Source organism: Peromyscus eremicus, chromosome 14, assembly GCF_949786415.1.
Source record: "Peromyscus eremicus chromosome 14, PerEre_H2_v1, whole genome shotgun sequence".
In the NCBI taxonomy this organism is placed as follows: domain Eukaryota; kingdom Metazoa; phylum Chordata; class Mammalia; order Rodentia; family Cricetidae; genus Peromyscus; species Peromyscus eremicus.
In genome coordinates, this window is record NC_081430.1 from 41291354 (window position 1) to 41311762 (window position 20409).

The window sequence follows — 20409 nt, forward strand, 5'->3', positions numbered from 1 at the left end:
AAACCAGGAAGACACAGTCAGTTCAAAATGTTAAAGGAGCACACACACCCATATGAAGTGAAGAAATGTCAAAATAAATTTAGAAGGAGAAGAAAGCTGTGTTTTCCATAATGAGCAGAGTAAGGGAAAGTAAGTAGAGATTTTACCAGATTAAATTTATGTACATGTCTACAATGAAAGCCAGATATGCCTCACTCCACTTTCAATGAGCTGAGTGATCCTATCTAAGAAAGTACCATGGGAAATTATAGAGCAGGTTTGAACATACTTCTGTGACCTCCACATGCATCATCCCTACACATTTGCACATGAACACATACAACATATACTACACATGCATTCACATGTACACTTGAAAATATATAAATACAAACTAAAGAAACAAAGTAAATGTTAATATTTAGATGTTTATAACAGATATTTTCATAAGACAGACAACCAAGATCAAAGGAAGGTGGCCATGATTATCAAGTTCAACTTCATGTGCCTTGGTCCATATATTTGTTGATTTCCAAATTGACAGAATCTAAAATTGTCTGGGAGACACATTCTGTGAATATTCCTGTGGGAGATTATCTTGACTGTGTTGATTGACATGGGGAATTCCATCTCAATCATGTGTTGGACCAATCATTAGACCCTGTATCCTGGATGGTACAAAATGGAAAAAGTGAGCTGAGCACTAGAGTTTCTACATTTCTCTCTGCATTTTTTTGGGGGGCGTGACATCCCAACTGTGATGACTGGCCTATATTTTGATCTGTGAGGCAAAATGAGCCATTTCTCCCTTCTGTACATGAAATTCTAAACAGTCTTAGTAAATAAGAAACACAGAGCCAAAATCAGAGGTAAATAGCCAAAGAGATCAGAGAGTCACGACTATCTTGTCTTACCACCTCACCACCGTCGCTTCCCCTGAGAGAGTTTCTTCCAGCCTGACTTGTGTTTTTATTGCCTTTCTGTTCTGCCTTCTTATTGGCTCTAAACCCAGCCACATGACTTCCTCATCACTGCCTGCCTATACCAGACCTCCAGGTCTCTATGGTTGGTACTGGGATTAAAGGCTTGTCTCACCATGCTTGGCTGTGTCCTTGACCACACAGAGACTCTACCTGCCATGTGATTGGCTACTACCACCTGACTGCTCTTTCTGGCTCGCTATGACCTCTGATCTCCAGGCAAACTTTATTTATTACCATACAAATAAAATCACATTTCAGCACAAATAAAATATCACCATACCCTTCAATTGCTTTTGTCAATGCACTTGGTTCAGCAACAGAAAAGAAATCAAAACACACAGGGTTATCCAGCAGGTAAGTAAGTGAAGGATCACTGGAGACTGTCCAGTGAATAACAGGGATCCAAGGGTAATCTATGAGGCAGAATGTGCAACTGACTTTGGGGATGACTAGGAAATGTGACATTTTTAAATGCCAATCTGCTATGGCAGACAACATAAGCAGAGTAAGTACCAAAGAGTGATCCCCTGCTGTTGATAATTTTCCAGTGCACACATATGATTGGTTGTCATAAAATGTTTCTTAGCAAACCTACCTCACACAGCTGCTAATAAATACTTTAGGTGCATGGACTGATGGGCAGTCCATCATCATCTGCATTATGTGTTTTGCTGTGCGATTTGAGCCTGACTGAATCAAGTCACTTTTTATTGTTGAAGCGTGGCTAATTGGCTTTATTTGTGGGATACTGAACACTAACGACACAGTGTTATCAACAATGATGACATTGTCCTGTCTCTGAGACCCCAGAAAGTTCTTTTTAAAATGTATTTCAAGGATGTCATAAATTTGACTGCCTCATTCCACCTCACTCTTTCTCTGAAGGTAAATTCAGAGGGATCTTTTGGAAATCAAATCGGCTGTAATAGCATTCTTGCAGGCATATTTTCTTCTCTAGGGACAGTGGCTAAAGGGGAGAATCCTCCACATGCACTTAAAGATGTAAATATTTTAATGCTTCTCCAGTTTGCAAACATTGCCTAACTTAAAGAGCAGAAGTTCTTAGAGAATTCTGTTTCTCTCTGTGGTTTTCAGGGCAGCCTGGCATTATTTTTTAATAATGCTTCCACCTCCAGATTGCCCCTTACCAATACAGTCTTCCACTTCAGAGTGTCCCTCAGCATATAAATGTCTCATGGACCCGTCCCAGACATTCCACTCTGAACTATGCATTTGCATCTATCCCACCAGAGAATGGTGTGAACTTAAAAGGTATGAGAGGATGAAAAGTTCTAGATAGGCCACTGCAAGATAAGGCAAGGGCAAGGGCACTAAATGTAGCAGCCTCTGATGCAAGTTGTTGGCTATGCACTTTGTCTCATACTTTTGCATCTAATAAGCGATTTCATCTTTTACAAGCTACACAAGTTGCCTTTGAATAACGTGTGCAATGAGTTACCTACTCTTGCTTTTTAAAAGGAGGATTTTATTGAACCTGTCATATTTGAAGATGTATTGTTATTGTTCACCTGTTTTGAGACTATGAGCAAGAAGTGTTTGCAAAATGAAGTTGTAGCTGTTTCAGAGGTAGTCAATCTTCAGAATTTCATACTGGTTTTTAGAAATCTGGCTATTGACTATATTTCTTAGATGAAATATTCACCTTGACTCATAATACACAATTCTTACAACATCAGCAGGGCTTGGGAACTCTCTTTAAAGTTTCATAAACTAGCAGTGGCAATTATTCTTAAAGACTTTATAATCCTCAGTTTGTATGATATGATATTAATTTATACTAATATCAGCCTTTTGGGCCTCAATAATTACAAATGTTACCATTATAATTTTCCTGGTTTTCTCAGTGCAATTAACATTAGGCAAAATGATATTTGTTTATGAATAGAATTTTTTTTAAAGTTGTAGTAGAAATTCCAGGATTGAAGAGGTCATGCAGAGAAGGTAAAAATGACAGATTTAGAATAGCTCAATAGAAGCCAGCACATCATTGGTGATGGTTCGGTCTCAGTTGCATTGGAGACCACAACATATTGGGGATGTCAGGACTGTGAGATAACTACTAAGGACAGTGGCAGGTGAGGGGTGGAGCAGGCCTGAGCCCATGAGACAAGCTATGGATGCTGAGAATGAGAGTCAGAGAAGAGGATTCGCAAAAGCCCTTTGGAGGATAGAGATCATGGGTAAGTACCAGATGTAAGACACTGTGTGGTGATATATTGTTGTGTACCTTAATAAAATTTACCTGAAGATCAGAGGACAGAACAAGCCACCAGATTAAACATAGAGGCTGGGCAGTGGTGGCATACACCTTTATTCTAGCACTCGGGAATCTGGATCTCTGTGAGTTCAAAGTCACCCTGGACTACATGAGATTGATTCAGTGTAGGAGAGAACACAGAGCCAGGCAGTGGTGACACACACTTTTAATCCCAGAAAGTGATGGCTGGACAGAGAAAGGTATATAAGGCGTGAGGAGACAGGAACTAAAGACTTTTCAGCAGAAGCATCCCTTTCAGCTAAAGGCCCTTCAGGCTGAAGCCTTTTTGGCTGAAGAAGCTCATTTGGCTAGAGGCCTGCCGGCTGAGGCTTTTTCAGGCTGAGGAGTTCTAGAGGTAAGAGGTTCCTTTGTCTCTTTTGATCTTTCAACATTTACCCCAATATCTGGTACAGGATTTTTTTTTTATTAAAAGACTATTTAGTAATTCATGTTACACAGTGTGCTAAAAGTTTGGCTCTACACTGCTAGATATTGGTTATACTCAAATGTTGTTTTTATTCCCTGGTTCTTTCCTTTGGATTAAGAAAACATTTAACTTGTTAAAGACAGTACAGGAACCCACAGTTATGAGACTGGATAATTTTTAAAGACTTGGATTTTCAAAGTGTTTGAAGTTTCAAAAGGCTGAGAGAGACTTTTAACTTTATTTTGTGCTTTAAGAAATCTTGAGGACAAACAAGAAAATAAAGATTATGATTTGATGCTGTTTGTGTATGAAGTTGAGAAGGGATCAATTGTGATGGCTAGTTTTTATCAACTTGTACCAAACTAGAGACACCCAGCAAGAGGGATCTTCAGCTGAAAAATGCTTGTGAGACATCTTCTTGGTTAATGATGAATATGGGAGGACCCAGGCCACTGTGAGTGCCGTGGACCCTGGAGATGTATTCCTGAGTTGTAGAAGAAAGCAAAGCTGAGCCACTCATAGAGAGAGTGTAACCAGCTTTCTCTGTGGGTGGGCTGTAGCTAGAGTTTTCCTGTCTGGCCCACAGTCAGGACAAATCTCTCTCACCTGCCAGTCCCACAGCCACTCAGACCCGACCAAGTAAACACAGAGACTTATATTGGTTGCAAACTGTATGGCTGTGGCAGGCTTCTTGCTAACTGTTCTTACAGCTTAAATTAATTCATTTCTATGAATCTATACCTTGCCACATGGCTTGTGGCTTACCGGCATCTTCACATGCTGTTTGTCATCTTGGCGGCTGGCAGTGTCTCTCTGACTCAGCCTTCCACTTCCCAGCTTTATTCTCCTCCTTGTCCCGCCTATACTTTCTGCCTAGCCAATGGCCAATCAGTGTTTTATTGACCAATCTGCAACACATTTGTCACACAGAATATCCCACAGCAGTGGGCCTTTCCTCTGCTCTCACTTGAGTGTCTGCTCTGAATACCCTCAAAGATAAAGCATGGTTGAGATGTGGAAGCCAAATAATGCATTTCCTCCCCAAGTTGCTTTTAGATAGTGTTTATCACACTAATAGAAAGTAAACTAGAACAAATATATTAAAGAAATGTCCTGGAATATAGAACTATATATTTTTGCTTATAGTCTCCCTTTGGTGATTAATAATAGCAACAAAATCATGTTTGTTTCCTGTGACCAGCGATTCTTGGGCCTATAAGCCTTTGTTACTAAAATTACTTTATCTTTAACTATTTTCTTTGAAAACAGATTCTTCTCTCACACAATACATTCCATCCACAGTTTCCCTTCACCCCTTATTCCTTCAAGTCCCACCTTCTGTTCCCCAGATCCACTCCCCTCTATTTCCTCGTCAGAAAAGAGCAGGCCTCCAAGAGATGACAGCCAAACAGGACAAAACAAGATACAGTAAGACAAGGCAAAAGCCATCATATAAAGGCTGGATAAAGCAACCCAACAGGAGAAATAGGGTCCCAAAAGTAGGCAAAAGAGTCAGAAGTGAGGTACACCCAGTTACACTGTTAGGAGTTTCACAAAAACACCAGGTTCATAGCTATAAAATATACACAGAGGACCTGGTGCAGACCCATGCGGGCCCTGTGCTTGCTGCTTCAGTCTCTGTGAGCCCTGCTGTTTCTTGTATGTTTGTTTTGTTTTTGTTTTTGTTTTGGGGTGTTTTTTTTAAAGTTATATGAGAAACAAAATCAAAACATACTTAGTTGTCTATTTAGGTTGGAGTAAATGTTACTTCAATAAGTTGAATTAAACTGATTAAATTTATTTTGTGTTCACCCATTTATATCATACATTCTGTGAACAATAATACTCTACAATAATACTCTACACGGTCATGAATCAATTGTTATGTTTTGACAAATGTATTCTCAGACAATTTCATCATTGTGTGAACATCAAAGATTATCTTTATACAAATTTTTACTGTTTAATCTATTGAACACCTGGGTTATATGATATATAGTCTATTGCTTCTAGACTAAAAATCTGAACAGCAAAATAAAGATTAACAACTAAAATTATGAAAGGATAATAACTCATAATTTTAAGTATGCATTCATTGACCAATGCAAAATCCTTCTACTATTAATGTGTTCAGTAAGTTAAAAATGTAAAAAAAAAATGTACACAATATGGTCATTCATTCCATTTATTAGGAATTTCAAGTTGGGATAAAAGTGGACATGACTCTTGTGCTGGGTAGCTTTCTGTGAACTTGACACAAGCTGAAGTCATCTGAGAGGAGGGAATCTTAATTAAGAAAATGCTTCCAGAAGATGGGTGAGGCTAAGAGTGAGCCTGTAGGGCATTTCTTAATTAGTGATCAATGGGAGATGGCTCAGCCCACTGTGGGTGGTGCCACCTTCGACTGGTAATCCTGACTTCTCTGAGAAAGCAGGCTGAGAAAGCCATAGTGAGGAAGCCAGCAAGTAGTACTCCTCCATGGCCTTTGCACAGGCTCCTGACTCTAGGTTCCTGCCCTGTTTGAGTTCCTGTCCTTACTTTCTTTGATTGTGAACAGTGATATGGAAGCCAAATAAATCTTTTCCTCCCTCAGTTTCTTTTGGTCATGATGCTTCATTTCAGCAATAGTAAACCTAACTAAGAGAGCCTTCAAATATTTGATAGTTGTTGAATATTATGTTACTTGATGCATATAAAGAATTACTAGAATATGCACTCCTTTTAATCATTATAAACATTATTCTGTATTTGCTCAATTTATCTTGACTTCTACCTTGGTTTTTATATAGCTCTTCTATTTTATTGGAAAAAATAAAAATTATGCATATTTACTTCTACCTATAAAAACCTACAATGCTCTTAATTTCAAGTATAGGTATACATATATTGTTTTTTTTTAATTTTTAATTTTTAATTTTTAATTTTTTTGTTTTTTCAAGACAGGGTTTCTCTGTGTAGCTTTGCGCCTTTCCTGGAACTCACTTTGTAGCCCAGGCTGGCCTCAAACTCACAGAGATCCACCTGGCTCTGCCTCCCGAGTGCTGGGATTAAAGGCATGCGCCACCACCGCCCAGCACATATATTGTTTTAATAAACCTTTCTCTTTTAGGCTGACAGTGTTCTCTCCAAGAGCCAAAGACCACCTAACAAAACCCCCTTACCAGACATAAGAAGCCCTCTTTTGAGTTGTTGGTTAGGACTCTCCAAGAGATTCGCTAAACATACAGCCTGTTGTTGGCATTGGTTATTCCCTAAAGGTGGAAAGTAACTCCCGTTTGCTGAAGATGTCTGAGACTCCTACCAGTCACCTCAGAAATAGGGCCCCGAGACCCCTGAGCTGGAACTGATCTTAATGTCACCTCCCTGAAGACTAGCTTTCATAGTACCAGAAGGCACCATTCAAGATTTCAAAGAAGGGAGGCAACCAAAAGCCCCACCCAGCAAGGGTACCTTGAACCACAGTTATGACCAGCATGCTATGATAGCCCTAAGGGTACACTAGTGGCATTAATACCCCGCCTGTAATCAACAGCTCTCTAATTGGACTTAAGACCTACTCAACAAGAGGGATACCATGCTTGGTACTAGAAGCCTAGAAAACTACTCAATGCTAGTATAGTCATGGTTATTGGAGCAGAATCTGCAACCACTAATTTACTGAACCAGGATAATCCTTGAGAACAATCTACAACCATTTGTCCTTATACCCACAGATAATTGAAGTCTTCATCCTTAACAATGAATTTTCTGTTTGTAACAGATGGAAACCACGAGGGAAAACCAAAACTAATCTGTGGTGATGTTTTGTGTCCCCCAATATACTGTGTCTCCCAATAAAATAAAACTTGCCTGGAGATCAGAGGAAAAGGGCAGCCAGGCAATGATATCACATGCCTTTAACCCTATCACTTGGCAGGAAGAGATCTGTCTGGATCTCTGTGAGTTCGAGGCCACACTGGGAACAGAGCCAGGCATGGTGGTACATGCCTTAAATTCCAACATTAGTTAACCATGGAGGTCTGGAGGTCTGTACAGACAGACAGGAAGTGACAGAGCTTGGCAGGAAGAGGAAGTGATGTAACTGGACAGAGAGAGCAAATCAGATGGCACAACAGCAAGGCATATATGGGTGGGTAGACAGGAAGTCTCGCTTTTGGAAGCTGTGGAGTTGGTGAGGTAAGGTTAGTTGTGGCTTTCCCCATTTCCCTTATCTCTCAAGTTTTCACCCTTATATCTGGCTCTGTGTTTTTTATTTAATAAGACTGTTTAGAAATTTGTCTACACTAATCAAATGCATAGTTGTGGAGTCCAGTCCCAATAAATACATTTACACAATACTTTACATCTAAAGCTCAGGTAACACTGTGAAGGAGTGGTGGTGGTGCTGGTGGTGGTGGTGGTGGTGGTAGTGGTCGTGATGGTGGAAAGATTGAAGAGCCAGAAAAAAAGGGAGTTTTCTGCAAGGCTATGTCTCCTAGTAATATCAGAAGCTTTGCTGATAATGTCCTACCAACATGACTGCCCAAATGTGAGCTGAACAAGGGTGAATACCAATAAGCATATCAAACTGGATGGCCTAATCCTACACAAAGAGCTATAAGCGACAGAAGAAAGCAAGAGAGGTGGGTGGTCTTTCCAAAAGAAGGGCACACTAGTTGGTTGTCCTGTGCCAAATTATCATCCCTGAAAACATACATATGAGTAGCTTATATGGACTGAACAGGTTATACTTGGAATATATATATATATGTGTGTGTGTGTGTGTGTGTGTGTGTGTGTCTGTGTGTGTGTGTGTATTAGGAATCTATACAGTCATAATTAAATGAAAAAAAAGGCTATGAATTTGAAGGAAAGCATAGAGCAATAGATAGAAGGGTTTAGATGGAGGAAAGGAAAGTGATAAATGTTATGTTTGAATTATAATTTCAAAAATAATCAACAGAAAGAAATTGAAGTAACATTAGAAACATGGGATTTAATTTGCTAGCTTCTATCCTGAGTGTGACTATTAAACCATTGGTCTTCAGGTAATTTAAATGTCTTATTATACTTTAGTTAGTTGGCATTATTGAAATTTTACAGCTTCTTATACTCACTTTTCTTTCTGGTAGACCCCCGGGTTTTCAATAAGTATTGTACCTTTGCAAACAGAAAAGCGTGTTTAGCCTTCTGGGTCCTGCAGATTACTGACAAATTTCTTCTGCTTTTTACATCACTTATTTGACCTTTGTAGTTGAAGGTTATTTTCTTTGACTGGATTTTGGATTGACGGATTTTTATAGTTATTATATTTGATTGCTCACATTTGACTGTTTCTTAGCATTTCAATATTCTGCTCCTTTGTCTATCCTCCCACTTCTGATGGAACTCACAGTTATTTACCAGTATTTTCTGCACATGATGTTACTTTTTGTTTTGATTCCTTTCACATTTTTTTCTTTATTTTCAGCAGTTTGATGAAGTTGGTTTGAAGTTATATTAGTCACCATCTCTATATTATTCTTTAAAAATTTGACATATGTAAACATAGATAATTATGAAGACTCTGTGTGTGTGTGTGTGTGTGTGTGTGTGTGTGTGTGTGTGTATTATACAGAAATGTTTTTGTATGGAAGACTTAATTCACTTAATATGATTATCTCCAGTTATATCTTTATTTTTCCCTCAAATGGCATGACTTTATTCTTTATGGTTGCAAAAAAATCCACTTTGAACAGTACATTTTCTTTTGTCCATTCCTGGATAAAAGTTGTTGGATAACTAGTTTGGTTCCCTAATTTATTTATTGTGAATAGTGTTGCAAAAAAAATGTTGATGTCTCAGTATCCCTGTGATATGTTGACTTGGGGTCCTTTGGCTAAACTGCCATCAGCTTCAGTTCTTTCAAAGTGACATCATAAGCATTCTAAAGCTGTCTAGAAGGGTATGTCCTAGTAGAAATACATCCAAGGGAGTCAATGTTAAGATAAAATAAAAATAAATGGAAAAGAAAGAAAGCAAATTTGAAATGGTATCTTATTTACTTTTGTGACTCATCACAAAAGCAAGACAAATAAACTAACTTTTGTGTAACAGTTTCCTCCAAAATTGAAACATTCCATCTATTAGGAAAGCTCCCTAAGACAAAAGGCCAACAACTCAAACAGCTTAGGAAGTCCCTGAAACTGACCAGATTCCCTAGGCTCCTCCCTCCCAGAACAAGTAATAAAGTCTATTGAGAGTCACTTTCAGAGGAGCCAGGCAACAAAGAAAACTCTCAGACAAGCCAACTGGAAAAGAAAATCCTAAGATTGGACCTGCTGCTTGAAAGGAGTTTAAATCAATTGAGCCACTTGGAAAGGACACTCTCCAATCTATTGAGCTGCCTGCAGACTCTTCAGTGTGCTCTATGTTCCCAGCTTTTGTGTGCACTCATCTGTGCTGGGGTCACTTCTGCTCCTGTAAGTAACCCGTCACTCATATTTCTGTAAGTAACCCCAATAAAACTCATTGATTCACCAAGTTGGACTTTGGTGATAATCGTACTTTTATCTGCCATGGTTCCCAATCTAGGGCAATAGACATGTGTCTAGTGTCTCTCCACGAAAAGTTTTGTTACAAAACATCAACCAACCAACTAAACAAATAACCAGAAAAACTAACAAAAGACACCATCTTATAATACTGTTGGTTTGCCGAGTAAGAATGTCTCTACACTGATTTTGATACTAATGTGCCCAAGCAGAGTCCTTCATGGGAAAGAAGGACAGTTTATATGTCATTCTAGCTTACCATACCTGGTCTTTCATTAATATACTTGTTTGACCCCACAGGGCTCAAAGTTCTCTTTCTTTTCTTTTCTTTTTTTTTTTTTTCATTTGGTATAGAAAGTGGTTTTTATTGCTTTCACATTTAAATATCCTCATGGAAGAGAATCATGTGATGAAAGTGTAAGATACATAATAAGATAAAACCTGTCTCTGTACTATGAAGGACACAAATTGATGGAGTATGCTAAGTAGATTAATTTTGGACTATCTTAATGTAAGGGGTCTTCATTTTTTTTTAAAATTTTTATTTTTCAATACAATTCAGTTCTACATATCAGCCACGGATTCCCTTGTTCTCCCCCCTCCTGCCCCCTCACCTTCCCCCCCTGCCCGCCCCCCATTCCCATCTTCTCCAGGGCAAAGCCTTCCCCGCCAGTGGTGCAATGGATAACGCGTCTGATTACGGATCAAAGTTCTCTTTCTAAGCAGCAGCTGTGTTTCTTAAAAGTGCTTGTGAGCCTCCTGAGAGCACACCTGATCCTGAAGCTGCATTACCTTTTCAAGGTGATAGAAACAAAGGCCTTGTTAGCATGTTATCCATGGTGGAGTAGAACAACTGATTCTTTCAGGAAATGAGGCAACTGGCAAAGAGGCCTGGCTTTATGACCTTGGATTATTTTGACCAGTTACTAGATTCCAAATATGTCACTCTAAAGCCTCCTGAGTACTGTCATCCTGTGATTATTTAGGAAGAAAACTATGAAAATACTGTACAAAGTATAAGGAATATGAATCTGATAGCAAAATAAGATTACAACATATTGTATGTCTTTTTTTAAAAATTATGTGTGTTTTTGGACATTTTTTCCTACCAATAATCTGGGCTTTATTCCTTGAATCAAAGTACATAATGGTAGAAGAGAGAGCCAATGGCTACTATGATCAACATAGTATGAGAAAATGTCCATGTTTTACCTGAAGAACTAATTCATAAAAAGCCAAGCAGCTTCCTTTATTTTCTTCCAGTAAGAAGCCAGATATCACTTAAGGAATATGAAGAACCTTGAGACTATTATAATGGAGAGACAAAACCTGGGACCAAATCCCAATTCACTGAACTTGCTTTGCTCCTCATATCAAATGGAACCAAACATTTTGAAGAACTCTTGACTATACAACCTTCTAGTTGAGAGTCACAAAGTAACATCATTTGTGGCTACAAGAAACAAAAACACTACCCAGCCACATCTTTTTTTTTTTTCAGATATGCAGCCTACCAGAGACAAGGGATAAAATAGTTAATTCCCATCCCCATTATAACAGTTGGAATAGATTTGTAGCCTCAAAACAATAATTATTTGAATAGTAACAGAATAAATAAAAAATCTATATGATTAACTATGTGGATACTGAGTAAGTATTTTATAAAATACAATAATGCACAGTTTTGGCTTAAAAGAATTATCAGGAATGCAAAACATAAAGATAAATGTCTTTAACGATTTGATAAGTTAATGTAAGAATTGTAACAAATAGGTAAAGTTTGATAAGGACAGAAAAGCATTCAGTACTGTTTAAAATAAAGTTACAGAGCAATATGCATAAGTCCGTGAAGATTCTTCTAAGTATGTGTATGTATGTGTCTTATTCATAGACAGGCAGGTTATATGAAAACAAGCCCTCAAAACTAATGTTTACCTTTGGAGAGGGTAGTGGGGTTGGAAGAGTTGGAAGTACATGTAATGATATATAAACTTTTATATCACAGCTTTTTTTTTGTTTCAATGAGCATACATTGAGAAATTTTTATGTGATTTAAAATTAGGGAGTACAAACAAACAAACAAAATTGAACAATGAATACATGTGTGAGGCAGTCTAGACACAGGGATTGGTGGGTTCAATAAAGTTTGTAACATAAATCCCTGGTTTCGTCCTCCAGCACTTCATTACTGTTCCACAGTTAAGGACTTTAATTAGGAATAAATGCATATCTCCTCACCTAACTTTTAGGGGTTGAAATGTGAGTACACTTTTATTATTATCAGAAAAAAAAAAGAATGTAGAAATCCTTTCAATGTTGTAGAGAATAAAACCATGTCTTTTTGTTATTATTTCACATTCCCCTGCTGCTCACAGGCTTTTTAATGAGACCATTTTTTGTTGTTATTTTATGTCATGTAATGTTTCTGTTATCTCACATCTTAGTCTGCCTTTGTTCTCTCTTTTTCAGCCCATTCTGATTCCACAGAATAATCTACAATGAGTGTTTTAACTAAGCATACTTCAAAACTAGAACCCTCTATGTGAGATCTGAGCCTCTCAGTATCAGGTATTCCCTTGAAACATTGACTTCCAAGCTTAAAATTCCTTTTATGATGTCATTAACCACTGCATGCTTTTCATGTTGTAATTGTGTTTCTTTTGTGCTCTTTCTGTTCTTGGAGGTCCCAGATTAGCAAAATGGATGTTACCTTTGTTGCTAGGTTTCATTCCCCGCTTTTACTCAATTTCCTTTCATTATGTACCCTTCTTTTATTAGCACATCTCAACTTTTTCACCTGTCGGCTGGATAAACTATGTTAGTCGAAAGCCTGGATGTTTGCGCTGATCCCAAGGCTTGTCATCACTGAATATGACATTCTTCTATTTAAGAAGTCCTGAGGGTCTAAGACTCTACTTTGTAGAGTAAGTTACCTGTACACTAAGCTACCTGGCCATGTATTCCCCTCCCATGTCTCAAATATGCCCATCTTCTTGCTGTCAGTAGTGTACTTACTCTGTTTCTTATTGGATACGTGCTGTAGATTACGTCCCCTGCCAAGTCTAATTACTATGATGAAATTTTCTCTCCATGTTGACAATGTGTCAGTTGAACTCACAAATTTGTATCTCCTTTCAGTAAAGCAAATCTTTATCTTGTCTCTCTTTTTCTTGGAGTTCTAAATCTATAAGCTTTGCCCTCTTTTGTTGCATAGAGGTACATGTCAAAGGAAAAAAATCCAGAGCAGGTAAAAATGTTACTCTTTGCCTGACATACCTTCTTGTACATCTTTATGATGAAATATATCTCATGGAAATTATATGGTCTTAATCTTGCCGACAGTTCATTAGCCATGAGATCTATAAAAGAACTGAAATGGCTTCTCTCCTGCCCTTTGAGTATGTAAAATATCACCACGGAAATGGTGATGGTCACCTTTATTACTGCTGATGCAACATGAAGCTGAAAGAGCACAGAGACTTTAAAACAATCGTCACACCTACAAGGTCTCACGATGCCTACTTCTTTTTTTTTTTTTTTTTTTTAATTTTTATTTTGCAATACAATTCAGTTCTACATATCAGCCACAGATTCCCTTGTTCTCCCCCCTCCCGCCCCCCTCACCTTCCCCCCAGCCCGCCCCCCATTCCAATCTCCTCCAGGGCAAAGCCTTCCCCACAGACTGAGATCAACCTGGTGGACTCAGTCCAGGTAGGTCCAGTCCCCTCCTCCCATGCTGAGCCAAGGGACCCTGCATAGGCCCCAGGTTTCAAACAGCCAACTCATGCAATGAGCACAGGACCCGGTCCCACTGCCTGGATGCCTCCCAAACAGATCAGGCCAATCAACTGTCTCACCCACTCAGAGGGCCTGATCCAGTTGGTGACCCCTCAGCCATTGGTTCATATTTCATGTGTTTCCGTTTGTTTGGCTATTTGTCTCTGCGCTTTATCCGACCTTGGTCTCAACAATTCTCTCTCATATAAACCCTCCTCATTCTCGCTAATTGGACTCCCAGAGGTCCACCTGGGGCCTAGTCATGGATCTCTGCCTCCAGGTCCATCAGTAGTTGGATGAGGTTTCTAGCACGACAATTAGGGTGTTTGGCCATCCCATCACCAGAGTAGGTCAGTTCGGATTGTCGCTCGACCATTGCCAGCAGTCTGTTGTGGGGGTATCTTTGTGGATTTCTGTGGGCCTCTCTAGCAGGATACTAGATGTGGAACAAGGATGACTGGACTGCTACTCACATCACCAGGCAGGCTACCTGGAAAACAGGACCCCAAGAAAGACACAGGGATCGCCCAACGACAGAGAAATGGAATGAGATCTACATGAACAGCCTGGACAGGAGTGGGGGTAGTGAAGGGCGAGGGTCGAGGGAAAGAGAGCTTGGGTGAGTGGGAGATCCCAGCTGGATCAAAAACAGAGAGGGAGAACAAGGAATAGGAGACCATGGTAAATGAAGACCACATGAGAATAGGATGCCTACTTCTTTATGCCTCTGCTTATGTGAAGTATATGCATTCGAATTAGAATCCAAAGAGCTCTTTCCTCTTCTGTGATAGGCATGATACATCTGGAAATGCCCATGTCTTAATCAACAGAAGCTGAGAACATCCCTGGTGTGGCCAAGACTTTGTAGTTGTGATTAAGTTTATGATCTTGAGATGAGCAGGTGATTGTGTACTATTTAGATTATCTCAGTGTACCCACCAAGGTCTTTAGTGAGACAAAGAGGGAACTGAGAGATAATATGAAGACAAGCCTTCATTGACAAGGCAAGAAGTCACCTGTCACTTTAGATGGCATGGGTATGGACTCCTGACCAAAACTCCCACAAGGAGAGCAGCCTGGAAAACATCTTGTTTTTGGATCATAAAAACCCATTTTATACTCGATCAGTGCTATTACCCACTTGTGTTGCTCTAAAACAGCAAAATGCTTGGTGATTTGTCTCAGCAGCAATAGGAAACTAATACATTGTCCAAAGAGGCAGGTTCAATACATGATTTAATGGTTCAGTGGAAGTGCCCAGCTAACTTCCTAGAGAGTGAAATAGGCTTGAATTACTTCTTGCTTGTACCTTCTCAAATGAGGTTCATTTTTATTTGAACAACCAAAATGTCTGTCCCCTACTTTTCCCCTTAGGCTGAACTTACTTTAATATCTTCAGCTATTCACCACCTCCATCTACGTTTGCTAAAATGACTTTGTCATATAATACAGAAAAATCCCTAGACGTTCCTTTTTCTGTCTTCAGCAGAGGGGAATCAGTGAACCTTGGGAGACCTTCCTTTTATTGGAGCAATAAATCCTTCCACTGAGATGAAGACTTATTTTTACAACCAATTCTCTTTGCAATGATACTACAAAGGATCACAAGGCCAGTGGAGGCTGAGTTGCTGGAAGGACAACATCTGCATTTTCAAGTGTAAGAGCATCCCACCAAACACACTGATCACCGGAAGATATGTTTTCATTGCCCGTAATAACAAGAGGATACCCAGGAAATAAAGTGCTGCATACTATACTCTTCACGTCACATCATTTTTCCAGCTTGGCTGCATTATAATTCTCCCATGTGTTTTCAGGCTTGATGTCTATTCTAATATCCTTTCTCATTTATCGTTAAACTATCTGAGTTTCCTTCATAAAACACTAAATTAAAAGTATGACATTAATTACAGAAAACCCTTGGCTGCAACGTTTGTGTCTTGAGCCCAGCACTACACTATCTTATGCTACTGGGGTAGGTTCACTTTCATTTGAAACTATATATTTCTTATATAGGCGGCTTTCTTTCTCATCTCATTCCAAACTATTAATCCAGTTAGTCATTCTCTTTAGGAGGGTTAATTGAAATCCAATTGAGTGGCCCCTGCGTATATATTAATATGTTAGGATTATGGTTAATGCATTTTAGCAGAGCTCCTATCTATAACCCTGCTTTCACAAAGCTTATCAATGCTACGTATAAACACACACACACACACACACACACACACACACACACACACACACACACACAAATAGCAACTAGTATTTTATAATACAATGTGCACACACATTTTAAAAAACTGGTGTTTAATTAGGAAGTATATCTTCCTTCTGCATTGTCTTGATCAACTGTCCCCTCTCCCAAAAATAGATATGACCTTAAAATTTTAGGATTTGGGCAATTTTTCCTTTGACACAAACTTTTTTAATTATTGAACTTACACAAATATTTATAGTTGCCTTTTTCCGGCAGATAATATGTGACATCTTTATATGGATTTACCAGGACTACTTAATCACCAATGTTGTACAATAATGCTCCCCAAATTCTACAAATTCATCTCTTTCCAATAGTTTTCTTTCTTCTATTAATTGATGATGTGATTTGCCCCAAGCATTTAACCTTAAACTCTTTCATCAGAATGACATTTTATACCTTACTATAGACTTGACAAATAAAGTACAAGATGCTCAGTAAAATATGAATTTGAGGTAGGCATGAAATTATAATTAATATCAAATGTACCTCATTGAACTCACTATAGTTTTGTTTACCAGATCTAGTAATGCCAGGCCAGTGCGCCTCAAATTTCAGTGCATCAGAATCACCAAGAAGTCTGGTTACAAAGCAGGTGGATGGGCCCCACCTTTCTAATTCACTATGTCTGGATGGGTGTTAGCTCAAATAAATTAGAAATTGGTTTGTAATTGTAACAAATTCTTTGTTCAGGCCTAAGAGACCGAGCACTTGGAAAATGACCAATCTAAGTCCATTCTCCTGACGGATAGCTGTAGCTCTCAAATTTATCTTTACATGAGAATAAACTGGCGAACTTATAAAACTATCATACCCTTAACAATACCCTTGTTAATCTAGGGTATTGTTCAGACTTTGGGTTGTTAAAAAAGCTTCCAAGGTGATAGTGAATTGCAGGCAGGGACAATTTTGTTTAATTGTATGTACTGGAAGTTGTGGAAAGTATCAGTTTTATAGATAATTCAAGCCATATGAGCTATTCTAGCCTCAGTTTCCCAACACTTAAACTTATTCTTATAGCTTTGCTATCTAATTTACATCTTGCACAAGCACTTAAGTTGTCTGAAACATGACTATTTGAACTTTAAAAATATATTCAATATTAACATTTGTCTATTGACTAAACATGCAGTCCTTCTTTTAATATTTAAGGGATTGAACATTCTGTTCCTAGCACATTTAACCACTTTTTTTTATTTTTAGGCGTGCTACTTCATACACTGTTGATGCCCTAAAGAAGTTAAGCTACACCCTACTCCCATTCCCTTTCACTCTTGGCTTCCAAGTGTTAGTTGCTGCTTTTATTCGGTGATCTTGTATTTGTCTCATCCCTCCCTTAGAGGTTAATGGCACTCTTGGTAGTTCTGGCCCTTGCTTTACTTGTTGCAAATCGAGAAATACCCTCTTTCTTCAGGTGAGAAACAAAGATCTTCATTTCATAGTAAGAGCATGGGAGAGGGAGACTCAGCATTGTGAAAGCAAGAAAGCAAGTCGATTTCTCTGACATGTTTGAATGCACTGGTTGACTGCAGAGAATAGTTTTTAAACCCTAACACGAGCAAATACTTTCTCCCATCTCTTCTTTGGCTGAGTAATCAGGAGGGTATATATATATATATATATATATATATATATATATATATATATATATATGTGTGTGTGTGTGTGTGTGTGTGTGTGTGTGTGTGTGTGTTTGTGTGTGTGTGTGTGTGTGTGTGTGTGTGTGTCTCATTTTGCCCCCTGTCACTTAATGTTTGTCGACTAAACAAAACCAGTGAGTGCCTTCATATCTATCTTCTACATCCTGCTTATTTTAAAGCTTATCAGGCACATGGCCTTACAGGTGAGCTTGGCTCTGTATACTTACAGTTTGGGACAGGGAAGCAAGAAAATTTGGGTGGGGAAATAGCTTGACTAGCAGGCATGAGTAGGAGTTTAGAGCTTTCTGTTCATTTGTAGCTTGACTTAAGCTGGCTTGAGGCACCTTTGAAAATCAACCATCAGATTTTATTTCCTACTTAAAGTTTAATAACCTTAAAAGATTTCAATTGGAGTATTTATTCATTCACTCAATTGATTCTTGTTTAACCAGTTTTTATAAAGTTCCCTTTATGTTTGGGCTACAGCAATGAACAAGGAGTCCTTGTTTGCCTGTACTTTACATCCTTTTAAAGAAACAGGTATGTTACCAAAGGATAAATTACAACAAGGTGATTAAGTAGAAGAAGGGAGTGGTAGGAAGGTTTCTTTAAAAGGTTCTGTGGATGTTTCTCTCATAAGTGAGGGAAGTCTTGGGCAGCATGGTTATCTGGGGACTTCTTGTGATTACACATTTTCAAGACAGTTTTTATTTAAGTGAAAGCAAAGCTGCTGGAGGCCTGAGAACAAGGAGCACAACATGACTATTCTAGAAGATTGCCTGGTCTGCTCAGTATGGAGCAGAAGTTGGATGCAAGCAGAAAGAACAGTTGGGAAAGAAGATCATGCAGTCAGGACAATCAGTGGGAGGAGCCAGCTTTTTTGGAAAGACTTTGTAGGGATACAACTGTTGCCTCTGAGGTGTCAGGTCTGTAGAGAGGGAAAACTGTGATTCCATTGCCTTATTTAATGGTTTGTTGAATTCTGCATTCATTTTGAAGGCTGAAAGTATTACAGATGCAATAGATCCTATGGATTTCTATTTTTATATCATATACAGCTAAAGTCATGAGTTTTCTTGAAGTGGATAAAACAAAGCATCAGTTCCATGTTCTTCACAAAAGCTTAAAGGAAATTTAAGGAATTTTAAGAAAACATCCATAAAAAATTAATTAGTTACTATTTTTTTTAATGCTGTGACAAAATACCCAAGAAGAAAGAGTTTGGGATAGAAGAGTGCATTGTGGATAACAGTTCCAGGGATATAGTCCTTGGGGATAGGACACAGCAGGGAAAAAGATGTGAACACTGGTGCTCTATTCACTGTCTCCTGCTTATTTAGTCCAGGACCCCAGCCCAGGGGACGGTGCAGCCCATATTCAACATGGCCTTTCCTCTTCATTTATTCTTTTCTAGAAACACTTTCAGAGATATGTCCAGAGGTGTGTTTCCATGGTGATTCTAAATCCATTCAAATTGGCAATGGAGATTAACCATTGCCTCTGTATTTCTGATTAGATAGCTTATAGAAATATAAGAAAAATAACTTTAGCAATAACTTTGAATTTTTTAAATCTAAATTTCAATTCAATTGTATACCCAAGTTTTCAGTTTTCACTTGTAGTTTTTATTCATGTCTATAAAAGATAAGTACACTGAATAACAAAAAAATACATGTTTCCATTAATACACATGCATGCATTTAAACATTCACAGAAATCAAGTTAATTTTCTGAAAGTTATAGTAATTGATACCATATTTATGATATCAATATGTGCATGCAATCTGTTTTATATATTTAACCCTTATGTAAAAATTTGCTACATGATCAAACTGTGACGGGAGAAAGGGTACTGAAGAAAATGACAGCAAGTTTAACATAAAAGTAGCTAGTTTGGAGGAAGACTGGAAGCCCTTCTTTACTTTGGCATCACTTAACAAATAGAGCATGCTTGCAAAGAAAAAAAGCCTATGAAACCCGAGCAAGAGAGGAGGCTATAAAAAAAAACATACTGAGCTCTTTCCTCATCTGACTAGCCCATTTCCATTCCTCGGAGTGCTTTCCTTTTCTTAATGAGTTCTCCCTGTTTCTATTTGTTGCCTAACTTAAAAGCCATGGCTTTGCTTCCATCTTTCTTCCTGGCAGTTGCAGGGATTTTCACCTAACGTACACTGTTTTTCTTTTAAACTTTAATAACATTGTCCTTTAGCTTACCTCTGAGTCCATTTCTCAACTCTTTGATTAATGAAACTTAGAACAGTAAAGGAAACCTCAGTTTTCCCAGTATCAAAATGAAGACTCACTCATTCCTTTCTTGTTGGGAAGTTATATTCTAAGTCTCTTGTCTTTTAGTCACCTGCTTGAGTGTCTCTAAGACCTTTTTCTGTAAAGCTGATCATATCTTCCCATTGACCAAACAATTCGCTTTCAAGCTAGTTCTATTAGGTTTTATCTCATGAAAGAGAAGTTTAGCAACTAATGCTTTAATATTGTATTAATTCAACTTCATTTTGAAAGTGGAAGTGATGATTTACTGTAACTTAGGATTGAGAT

At 38.3% G+C, this 20409-nt stretch overlaps 1 long non-coding RNA gene across 1 annotated transcript in view; it reads right to left on the minus strand.

Annotated features, from left to right (window-relative positions):
- Positions 1–387: 387 nt before the first annotated feature.
- LOC131924229 (uncharacterized) overlaps positions 388–20409 on the minus strand; it is a 28610-nt gene continuing 8588 nt past the window's right edge. The window contains exon 2 of the long non-coding RNA XR_009382824.1: positions 388–647. This is a non-coding gene — a long non-coding RNA (uncharacterized LOC131924229). The remainder of the gene's footprint in view (positions 648–20409) is intronic.